Source organism: Myxocyprinus asiaticus, chromosome 45 (genome assembly GCF_019703515.2).
Source record: "Myxocyprinus asiaticus isolate MX2 ecotype Aquarium Trade chromosome 45, UBuf_Myxa_2, whole genome shotgun sequence".
In the NCBI taxonomy this organism is placed as follows: Eukaryota; Metazoa; Chordata; class Actinopteri; order Cypriniformes; family Catostomidae; genus Myxocyprinus; species Myxocyprinus asiaticus.
In genome coordinates this window covers 6776938-6789166 of record NC_059388.1, presented here as the reverse complement: position 1 = coordinate 6789166, position 12229 = coordinate 6776938, and the positions used below count along the sequence as shown (strand labels likewise).

Sequence of the window (12229 nt, the reverse complement as noted above, 5' to 3'; positions counted from 1 at the left end):
AAACTATTTCGATGGAACTCAAAACTTTTTGTGAGGGAACACAAACAATTGCGATTTTGCAGTTGAATGCAAAACTTTTTGTGAGGGAATGCAAACTACTGTGAGTCAATGCAAAACTAATTGCAAAGGGTACAAACTATTGCGAAGGAATGCAAAATTAATTGTGAGGGAACACAAACTATTGCGAGGGAATGCAAAACTTTTTGAGGGAACAAACTATTGTGAAGAAACACAAACTATTGCGACTTTGTAATGGAACACAAAACTTTTTGTGAGGGAATGCAAACTACTGTGAGGCAATGCAAAACTAATTGCAAAGGAAACAAAAACTATTGTGAGGGAACAAAACGTTTTGTGAGGAACACAAACTATTGCGAGGGAATGCAAAACTTTTTGTGAGGGAACGTAAACTATTGCGAGGGAATGCAAAATTCATTGTGAGGGAACGCAAACTATTGTGAGGGAACGCAAACTATTTTGAGGGAATGCACAACTAATTGCAAAGGAACACAAACTATTGTGAGGGAACAGAAAACTTTTTGTGAGGGAACACAGACTATTGGGAGGGAACACAAAACTTTGTGAGGGAACTCAAACTATTGCGAGGCAATGCAAAATTAATTGTGAGGGAACCCAATCTATTGTGAGAGAAAATAAACTATTGCGAGGGAAAGCAAACTATTGTGAGGGAACGCAACATTTTTGTGAGGGAATGCAAACTATTTTGAGGGAGTGCAAAACTAATTGGGAGGGTACATCCTGGTTACTTTCGTAACCTCCGTTCTCTGATGGAGGGAACGAGACGTTGTGTTGATGTAGTGACACTAGGGGTCACTCTTGGGAGCCCCAAACATCTCTGCTTTTTGAAAAAAGGTCAATGGGAATTGGCAAGTGGATTTGCATGCCACTCCCCCGGACATACGGGTATAAAAGGAGCTGGTATGCAACCACTCATTCAGGTTTTGTGCTGAGGAGCCGAGACAAGGTCCCCGCCATTTCAGCGGGTAGTTCAGTGTTGTGGCAAGAGGGACACAATGTCTCATTCCCTCCATCAGGGAACGGAGGTTACGAAAGTAACCAGGACATTCCCTATCTGTCACTCACTCGACGTTGTGTCGATGTAGTGACACTAGGGGTCCCTATACAAAACGCCACAAATAGCTGAACTGTGGACTGGTGGTGCGAGATGGGCAGACCGCTGTGTGCCTCGTAGCCAGCGCACAAGGCCATCACATAACCTCCCCCAATGCTCTTATGAGCATCGAATGGTCGCATTGAGAACAAGTCGACTGCCCAACAATAGGGACAGGCTAGCCCAGCCGTGGCCTCTTTTCCTCTTTTTTCCCCCCAAAAAGAGTGGAATTTGTTAATCGACTGGGGGCCATAAATGTCTATGTTGGTGGGGGTGTCACTCCCAAGGGGAAGACACTGCGGAGACAACACCCCGCTCAGAGAAGGGGGGGGGTATTTTGAGTGGAAATACATCACATGGTCTTACCGAGTCTTGTTGGAAGTATGTCATGTGGAGAATTCGCATAGTAGGTCCTACCCGAGGGGGGAGGAGTTTCTACAAACATGGTGACCGGGGCAGAGGGGCCTCTGCCCAAGGAAGACTCAGTTTACCGACATGGAAACGATTTAGCGGAAGACATCACATGGGGTCACCTATGGGGAACCAGCACATGTGGAGCACCTACCCCAGTACAGGGTCTAATTAGCACATGTACTGGGCCGGCAGTGATTTTCTATGCAAACTCGTCTGCCACAGGGCTAAGGAGGAAATCATACAGGGATCACAGCTTGTGAACATGACTGGGGGTCAAAAGTGCACGTCTTCACCTCAAGGGAGCTGGCCAGCTGTCCCGGAACTTACCTGCTCGTACCTGACAATACATAGGACGAAACCAGGTTCAACCCAGAGATTGTAGAACCTCACAAAGGTGTTGGGTGTTGCCCAACCCGCTGCTCTGCAGATGTCTGCCAAAGAGGCGCCACTGGTCAGGGCCCAGGAGGCTGTTACACTCCTAGTAGAGTGGGCTCGTAACCCCACGGGGAGCTGCATGTCCTGAGCGTGATATGCCCATGATGGCGTCAATGACCCAGTGGGCGATCCTCTGTTTGGAGACAGCGCTTCCTTTCCGCTGTCCACCAAAGCAGACAAAGAGCTGCTTGGAGCTTCTAAAGCTCTGCGTGTGATCCAAATAGATGCGTAAAGCACGCACCGGACACAGCAACGCCAAGGCTGGGTCTGCCTCCTCCTGGGGCAGCGCTTGCAGGTTCACCACCTAGTCCCTAAAGGGGTGGTGGGAACCTTGGGCACATAGCCCGGTCAGGGTCTCAGGATCACGTGAGAGTAACACAGACCAAACTCCAGGCATGATTCACTGACAGAGAACGCCTGCATGTCCCCTACCCTCTTGATGGAAGTGAGCGCAGTCAGGAGGGCAGTCTTCAAAGAGAGTTCCTTAAGCTCAACTGACTCCAGGGGCTCAAAGGGAGCTCCCTGTAGACCACGAAGGACTACAGAGAGCTCCCACAAGGAGATGAGGCGCGGTCTGGAGGGATTCAACCTCCTAGCGCCTCTCAGGAAACTGATGATAAAGTCTTGCTTCCCCAAATACTTACCATCCACTGCATTGTGATGTGCCGAAATGGCGGCTACATACACCTTCAAGGTGGAGGGGGACAGCTGCCCCTCCAGCCTTTCCTGCAGGAAGGAAAGCAACAATCTGACTGCGCATATCTGGGGGTCTTCGCGTCGGGAAGAACACCACTTAGTGAACAGAGGCCACTTCAAGGCATACAGGTCCCTCGTAGAGGGAGCCCTAGCCTGAGTGATTGTGTCTACCACAGGTGGTAGGCCACTTAGGTCTTCCATGTCCCATCCAAGGGCCAGACGTGGAGATTCCAGAGGTCTGGTCGTGGGTGCCAGATGGTGCCCCGTCCCTGAGAAAGAAGGTCCTTCCTCAGGGGAATTCGCCGGGGGGGCGTGCTGTCGTGAGGAGCGTGAGGTCCGAGAACCATGTCTGGGTGGGCCAGTAGGGTGCTACTAGGATGACCTTCTCCTCAGGGTCTGTGCAAGTAGGCTCACTGGGGGAAACGCATATTTGCATAATCCCGGGGGCCAGCTGTGTGCCAGCGCATCTATACCGAGGGGTGCCTCGGTCAGGGCGTACCAAAGCGGGCAGTGGGAGTATTCCCGGGAAGCAAACAAGTCTACCTGTGCTCAACCGAATCGACTCCAAATCAGCTGGACCACCTGGGGGTGGATTCTCCACTCTCTCCTGAGCATAGTCTGTCGTGACAGCGTGTCTGACACGGTGTTGAGGTCGCCCGGGATGTGAGTTGCTCGCAGCGACTTGACTAGCAGCAGCGCTGCTGACTCTAGAGGAGGAGACGGCGGGCAAGTTGTGACAAGCAACAGGAGTGTGGACCACCTTGACGGTTGATGTACACTACCGTGTTTGGACCAACACGTGCTTGCCCTGGATCAACGACCGGAACCTCCGCAGGGCGAGCAGTACTACCAACATCTCGAGGCAGTTGATGTACCAACGCAGCCGCGGGCCAGTCCAGGAGCCAGCAGCTGTGTGCCTGTTGCATATGGCAGCCTAGCCCATCTTGGAGGCGTCTGTCGTAACCATGGCGCACCTGGAGACCTGCTCTAGGGGAACCCCTGCCCGTAGAAATGCAAGGTCGGTCCAAGGGCAGACTCGAGTCTGAAGCCAGTGCTGAAGCAGTTTCGTATGCATCAACATGAGCGCCGTGGCCACCGCTGAGGATGCCATATGCCCCAGGAGCCTCTGAAAAAGTTTCAGTGGAACCACTGTCTTCTGTCTGAACGCCTTCAGACAGTTCAGCACCGACTGTGCATGCTCTTTTGTGAGGCGTGCCGTCATCGAGACTGAGTCCAACTCCAAGCTGAGAAAAGAGATGCTCTGAACTGGGGAAAGCTTGTTCTTTTCCCAGTTGACCTGAAGCCCCAGTCGGCTGAGGTGCCGGAGCACCAGGTCCCTGTGCACACATAACACATCCCGAGAGTGAGCTAGGATTAGCCAGTCGTCGAGATAATTGAGGATACGGATGCCCACTTCCCAAGGGCTGCCTCTGCGACCTTCGTGAAGACACAACGGTACAAGGACAGGCCGAATGGGAGGACCTTATACTGGTATGCCCGGCCCTCGAAAGTAAACCACAGGAAGGGTCTGTGTCGAGGTAAGACTGAGATGTGGAAGTACGCATCCTTCAGGTCTACCAACGAGAACCAGTCTTGATGCCGGATGCTCGCTAAAATGTGTTTTTGCGTCAGCATCTTGAACGGGAGTCTGTGCAAGGCCCGGTTCCGCCATTGTGATGGGTTGGAAAGCGCGAGCCACGGGTCCAAACTCCGGGTGAGGGGGACCAAGGTGATAATCACGTCGGACGTACCGGCGGGTGGGGCCTCATGGCGGGGCGGAGCCTGAGGCGCCACGTCGAGGCGGCTCGAACCCCATGGCTGTGCTGAGTCCAGAGACATCGAAGCATTTACCTGGCTCCTGACGCCCACCATAAGATTGGTTGAGGAGGGGGGAGGAGGAATATTGTCCCTGCAGTCCGTCGGAACCCATGTTTGTGCCACAGCTGGGCGCACAGGGGTGGGGGGTCCGCTGCTGGAGCGCCAAACTTGCCAAAATGGGATGGTGGACGGTGGTCGTGATGATGGCCATGTGCACCTGACATGTGACCCAGGGAACAAGAAAACCACTCTTTTGTTGAAGTTTTGGGTACCGCAGCCTCTTGGGCATGCGGCGAAAAATGAAACAAAGCATTCTCCTCCCAGCCCTCCACCGGGGGATGGAGTGGTCTGTCTACCAACTCCATAGAAGTGGGTCTCCTCATCCCTGGGTCGACCGTCTCAGCCGGCCATGAGATGGGTGGCGTCTGCTTCCTGCGGTGGGCTCAACACCGGGGCCGGGCAGCGGGGGCGGGCTGCGTCCGTTGCTGTAGCTGCAGGAGGACGCCCTTGACAGGGTATGGGGTCTTGAGCCACACACAGGATGTGTTGAATAGCCTCCGTCTGCTGCTTCACCGCCGATGAACTGCAGGGCAAAATCCTTGAGGGTGTCGCCGAACAGGCCAACCTGGGAAATGGGGGCGTCAAGGAACCGTGGCTTGTCAGCCTCTCTCATCTCGACCAGGTTGAGCCAAATGTTGTTCTCCTGGACCACCAGGGTGGACATCACCTGCCCGAGAGACCGCGCCGTGACCTTCGTCACCCAGAGAGCGAGGTCGGTTGCCTAGCACAGTTCCTGCATCAATACCGGGTCAGAACTACCCTCGTGCATCTCTTTTAGTGCCTTGGCTTGGTGTACCTGCAGGAGAGTCATGGCATGCAGGGCAGAGGTGGCTTGTCCAACAGTACCGTAGGCCTTAGCCTTCAGAGACGACATAAACTTACAGGCCCTGGACAGGAGCTTCAGGCGCCCGCGCCAGGTGGCAGTGCTCTGCGGTCACAAGTGAACCGCGAGCGCCTTATCCACCTGGGGGATCACCGAATACCCCTTGGCCGCCCCACCATCGAGGGTAGTGAGAGCGGGGGAGCTGAAAGATCAGGATCGGGCAGTAAAAGGTGCCCCCCACAAACTTTTCAGCTCCTCATGCACTTCCGGTAAGAAAGGGACCAGGGCAGTGCGCGGCCATGAGCGGCACTCTGGGCCCAGGAACCAATCATCGAGCCGTGAGGGTTCAGGGGAGAGTGGAGGGTTCCACTCTAGCCCGACGCTCGCGGCTGCCCGGGAAAGCATGTCCGTCATCTCCACGTCGGCCTGAGACTGGGCGACCATACCTGAAGAAGGAAGCCCAGCCAAAGCCTCCGCGTCAGACTGGACGAGCCCACTCTCCAATGCTGCGCACGATAACTCATCGTCTTCCCAGGCCCTGAATAAGAGGTCGAACCTGAGACGAGCTGGTGGTCTCATCCGAGAGCCTGACCAGGGCAAGAGAGTATGCTGAGGAATGGGAGGTCCGTGGGGGGTTACCCGGGGGAGGTGCTCCCACTGAAGTTCCCAAATCGCCCCCAGTGCTAACCGACACGGTCTCATACCCGTAGGTTGAAGGACCGAGGCGGGGATCCGCTGGGGTGGCTTGCTTTCTTATGAAGGCAAGCCGTGACCACAACTTTGCCATGGTCATGTTCTCGCAATGAGGACAAGACCCATCCATGAACAATGTCTCTGTGTGGGCAGCATCCAGACACGTAAGACAGAGATCATGGCTGTCAGAAGTGGAGAGATAACGACCACAACCAGGAATAACACACAAATGGAAAGGCATCTTTAAAAAGACTTTCCGTGTGTGCCACTCTTTTAGACTTGAAAATAAACTCTTTTAGAATATACTCTTTTGTTTTGTTCTGCCGAAGCACCCAGGGGCGTTCTCTGCACTCCACGGGTGCAGAGGGGGAGAAGTCGCTGAAATGCGCCATAAATCCAGCAGTTTGAGGTGAACGGTAGGGAGAAATTGAGTTCAGTGCACTGAATGCAACCACTCGTCTCCAAAGAGAAAATCTGAATGAGTGGTTGCATACCAGCTCCTTTTATATTCGTATGTCCGGGAGAGTGGCATGCAAATTCCACTCGCCAATTCCCATTGGCCTTTTTTCACAAAGCAGAGGTGTTTGGGGCTCCCAAGAGTGACCCCTAGTGTCACTACATTGACACAACTTCGAGTGAGTGACAGATAGGGAATGTAAACTAATGGGAGGGAACGCAAAACTTTTTGTGAGGGAACAAACTATTGTGACGGAACTCAAAACTTTTTGTGAGGGAACACAAACTATTGCGACTTTGCAATGGAACGCAAAACTTTTTGTGAGGGAATGCAAACTACTGTGAGGCAATGTAAAACTAATTGCAAAGAAAATACAAACTATTGTGAGGGAACCCAAGGGGAGGACACCATGGAGACCACACCTCGCCCCAAGAGAGGGGGGGATATTTAAGTGGAAGAATACGTCACATGGTCTTTCTAACCATGTGGAGAGCCTTCAAGGTAGATCCTGCCCAATGGGGGAGGAGTTACTACAACATGGAGACTGGGTCAGAGGGGCTCTGCCCAAGGATGACGCAGTTTGCCAGCAGGGAAACGAATTAGTGGAAGATATAGATTGCATGGGGTTAGCCTTACAGGGAACCGCCACATGCGGAGCACCTACCCCAGAACCGGGCTCTTAGTTAGCGCGTGTACTGGGCCGGCAGCAAGTCTCTCTGAAAACTCGACTGCTACAGGGCTCGGAGGAAGTCAACCAGGGAACAAATTTTGTGAACACTACTGGGAATTAACAGCTCACGTCTTCAGCTCAAAAGGAGGTGGAAGGCGCTATGTGCAAGCGATACACCCGGCCAGCTATCCCGGGCTTATCCGCTTGTTGTGTGCCGGTAACCTGGACCGAACTCCAGGCACGTTTCGCTGACAGAGAATGCTTGCAGATCACCTACCCTCCTGATGGAAGTGAGCGCAGTCAGGAGGGCAGTCTTCAAGGAGAGTGCCTTAAGCTCGGCTGACTGCAAAGGCTCAGAGGGGGCTCTCTGTAGACCCTGAAGAACTACAGAGGTCTGATGAGGGAACGAGGCGTGGCCTGGAGGGATTCAGCCTCCTGGCGCCTCTTAGGAACCTGATGATCAGGTCGTGCTTCCCTAAGGACTTACTGTCGACTGCGTCGTGGTGTGCTGCTATGGCAGCAACGTACACCTTCAAGGTGGAAGGGGACAGCCTCCCTTCCAACCTCTCTTGCAGGAAGGAAAGCACTGATCTGACTGCGCATCTCTGGGGGTCTTCCCGACGGGAAGAACACCACTTAGCGAACAGACACCACTTAAAGGCATACAGGCGCCTCGTAGAGGGAGCCCTAGCCTGAGTGATCGTGTCTACCATCGCAGGTGGGAGACAGCTTAGATCTTCTGCGTCCCATCCAGGGGCCAGGCATGGAGATTCCAGAGGTCTGGGCGTGGGTGCCGGATGGTGCCCCTTCCCTGAGAAAGAAGGTCCTTCCTCAGGGGAATTTGCCAGGGAGGAGCTGTCACGAGGAGCATGAGGTCCGAGCACCACGTCTGGGCAGGCCAGTAGGGTGCTACCAGGACGACCTGCTCCTCATCCTCCCTGACATTGCACAGGGTCTGTGCAAGCAGGCTCACTGGGGGAAACACATATTTGCGAATGCCAGGGGGCCAGCTGTGTGCCAGCGCATCTATGCCGAGGCGGGCAGTGGGGAGGATTCTTGGGAGGCAAACAGGTGCACCTGTGCCTGTTGAATCGACTCCAAATCAGCTGGACCACCTGCAGGTGGAGTCTCCACTCTCCCCTGAGGGTAACCTGTTGTGACGGCGCGTCCACCGTAGTGTTGAGGTTGCCCGGGATGTGAGTGGCTTGCAGCGACTTGAGGTGCTGCTGACTCCAGAGGAGGAGACGGCAGGCGAGTTGTGACATACAACGAGAGCGCAAACCACCTTGGCGGTTGACATATGCTACCATTGACGTGTTGTCTGTCTGAACTAACACGTGCTTGCCCTGGATCAATGGCTGAAACCTCCGCAGGGTGAGCAGAATTGCCAGTAACTCAAGGCAGTTGATATGCCAATGCAGTCGTGGACCCGTCCAGAGGCCGGCGGATGCGTGCCCATTGCAAACAGCGCCCAAGCCTATTTTGGAGGCAACTGTCGTGACCACGACGCGCCTGGAGACCAGTTCTAAGGGAACACCTGCTTGTAGAAACGAGAGGTCGGTCCAAGGGCTGAAAAGTCGGTGACAGACCGACGTAATGGCCACGCGGTGTGTCCCGTGGCGCTATGCCCATCTCGGGACTCGAGTCTGGAGCCAGTGCTGAAGCGGCCTCATATGCATCAACTGGAGCAGGGTGGCCACCACCGAGGATGCCATATGCCCCAGGAGCCTCTGAAAAAGTTTCAGTGGAACCGCTGTTTTCTGTTTGATAGCCTTCAAACAGGCCAGTATCGACTGGGCACGCTCGTTCGTAAGGCGCACCGTCAAGGAGACTGAGTCCAACTCCAAACCGAGAAAAGAGATGCTCTGAACCAGGAGGAGCTTGCTCTTTTCCCAGTTGACCCGAAGCCCTAGTCGGCTGAGGTGTGAGAGCACCAGGTCCCTGTGCGCATAACACGTCTCGAGATAGTTGAGAATGTGAATGCCCACCTCCCTTAACGGGGCAAGGGCAGCCTCTGCGATCTTTGTAAAGATGCGAGGAGACAGGGACAGGCCGAAAGGGAGGACTTTGTACTGATACGCCTGACCCTCGAACGCGAACCGCAGGAAGGGTCTGTGTCGAGGAAGGATCGAGACGTGAAAGTACGCATCCTTCAGGTCTACCGCCGCGAACCAATCTTGATGCCGGACGCTCGCTAGAATGCGTCTTTGCATCAGCATCTTGAACGGGAGTCTGTGTAAAGCCCGGTTCAGTACTCGCAGGTCCAAGATTGGCCGCAACCTTTTTTCAGTACGATGAAGTAGGGGCTATAAAACCCTTTCTTCATCTCGGCTGGAGGGACAGGTTCTATCGCATCCTTCCGTAGGAGGGTAGCGATCTCCACGCAAGGTAGCAGCATTTTCGTCTTTCACCAAGGTGAAGTGGACACCGCTGAACCTGGGCGGATGCCCGGCGAAGTGAATCACGCAGCCGAGTCGGACGGTCCGGACCAGCCCTCATGACGGATTGGAAAGCACAAGCCATGCATCCAAGTTCCGCGCAAGGGGGACAAAAGGGACATCATCATCGGATGTACCGGCAGGTGGGGCCTCGCGGCGGGGCGGAGCTCGAGGTGCCACACCATGTCGTGGCCGTGCTGAGTCTAAGGACATCGAAGCACTTACCTGGCTCCTTGTGACCACCCCCGGGACAGCCTGGGATGGGGGAGGAAGAGGCCTGTCCTCGTGACCCGTGGAGACTGTCACATCGGGGTGGATTTGTGCCACAGCTGGGCGCTCAGGGGCGGGAGACTGCCGCTGGAGCGCCAACCTGCCAAATGGAGTGGTGGACGGTGGTCGTGATGACAGCCGTACACACCGGATACGTGACCCAGGGAACAAGGAAACCACTCTTGCTGAACTCTTGAGTACTGCAGCCACTTAGGCATGCAGCGCAATTAAATGCAAAAGGTAACAAAAAGATGGAGATCTGCTTACCAGCTCCAGAGCAGCAGGTTTCATTGTCCCTGGGTCATCCGTCTCAAGGGCGCTTTGAAGCCTTTCACGGGTTCTGGGCAGCCGTGAGTTGGGTGGCGTCTGCTTCCTGTGGTGGGCTCCATGCCGGGGGGGCCCTTGGTGATGAGTAGACGGGGTGCGGGATCTTGAGCCGCAACAGGGCAGGATATGCCAGCTAGCATCCATCTACTGCTCTACCATCGAGAACTGCTAGGCAAAGTCCTCGACGGTGTCGCTGAATAGGCCCGCCTGGGAAATGGGGGCAGCAAGGAATCGTGTCTTGTCGGCCTCACCCATCTCGACCAGGTTGAGCCAAAGGTGGCGCTCCTGGACCACTAGTGTGGCCATCGTCTGCCCGAGAGACCGCGCCGTGACCTCTGTCGCTCGGAGAGCGAGGTCGGTCGCCGAGCGCAGTTCCTGCATCAATCCTGGGCGGAACTACCCTCGTGCAGATCCTTTAGTGCCTTGGCGGACTTGCAGGAGAGCCATGGCGTGCAGGGCGGAGGCGGCTTGTCCAGCGGCACCATAGGCCTTGGCCGTCAGAGACGAGGTAAACCTACAGGCCTTGGACGGGGGCTTTGGGCACCCACACCAGGTGGCGGCGCTCTGCGGGCATAGGTGCACCAGGAGCGCCTTTATCCACCAGGGGATTGCCGAATAGCCCTTGGCCGCCCCGCCATCGAGGGTAGTGAGGGCGGGGAAGCTGAAAAGATCGGGACCGGGCAGTAAAAAGTGTCTCCCGTGACCTTGCTAGCATTTCATGCACTTCTGGGAAGAAAGGAACCGGGGCAGGGCGTGGCTTTTAGCGGCGCTACGAGCCCAGGAACCAATCACCGAGCCGCGAGGGTTCAGGGAAGAGCGGTGGAACCCACTCTAACCGACGCTCGTGGCTGCCCGGGAAAGCATGTCGTCATCTCCGCGTCAGCCTGTGACTGGGTGATCGACCCCGAAGGGAGGAGCCCAGCTGAGGCTTCCGACTGGACGAGCCCGCTCTCCGATGCTGCGCTCGAGAGCTCATCACTTTCGCGGGCTCCGAATAAGAGGTCGAACTCGCTGTGAGACGAGCCGGCGGACTAACCCGGAAGCCCGATCGGAGCAGACGAGCGTGCTGGGGAATGGGAGGTCCGCAGGGGGATACCCGGCGGAGGCGGTCCCATTGGGGTCCCCAAATCGCCCCCAGTGCTAGCCACGCTGGCCTCAAACCCGTGGGTAAAAGGACCGAGGCGGGAGCCCCTGGGGTGGCTCGCTTTTTTACGAAGGCGAGCCGCGACCGCACGTTGCCATGGACATATTCTCGCAATGAGAACAGGACCATCCACGAACGCTGTCTCCACGTGAGCAGTGCCCAGATACAAAAGACTGTGACCGTTAGAAGGTGAGAGATAACGAGCACAACCAGGAATAACACATAATCGGAAAAGCATCTTTAAAAAGACACGTCTTTAAAAAGACGTTCCGTGTTTGCGCTCTTTTAGAGAAATATATACTCTTTTAGAGGGGAAAAATGCTCTTTCAGAAAATATACTCTCTAGTTTTTCTGCCGAAGCGCCCAGGGGCATTCTCAGTGTACCAGTGCAGAGGAGGGAGAAGCCGCTGAAATGCGCCGTCAGATCCAGCAGAGGTGAATGAACAGTAGTATTCAGCTCAGTGAGCATGACCGTTCGGCTCCGAAGAGAAAATCTGAATGAGTGATTGCATACCAGCTCCTTTTATACCCGTATGTTCGGGGGAGTGGCATGCAAATACCACTCGCCAATTTTCATTGGCCTTTTATCAAAGACCAGAGGTGTCTCGGGCTCCCAAGAGTGACCCCTAGTGTCACTACATCGACACCAATGTCGAGTGAGTGACAGATAGGGAACTAATTGCAAAGGAACACAAAGTATTGTGAGGGAACGCAAAACTTTTTGTGAGGGAATGCAAAGTACTGTGAGGCAATGCAAAACTAATTGCAAAGGAAACACAAACTATTGTGAGGGAACACAAAACTTTTTGTGAGGAACACAACTATTGCAACTTTACGAGGGTATGCAAACAA

At 54.8% G+C, this 12229-nt stretch overlaps 1 protein-coding gene across 6 annotated transcripts in view; it reads left to right on the top strand.

Moving 5' to 3' along the window:
- Positions 1–12229, top strand: part of LOC127434877 (laminin subunit beta-1-like) — a 102977-nt gene that overhangs the window by 4014 nt on the left and 86734 nt on the right. The gene's annotated exons all lie outside the window — the stretch shown is intronic.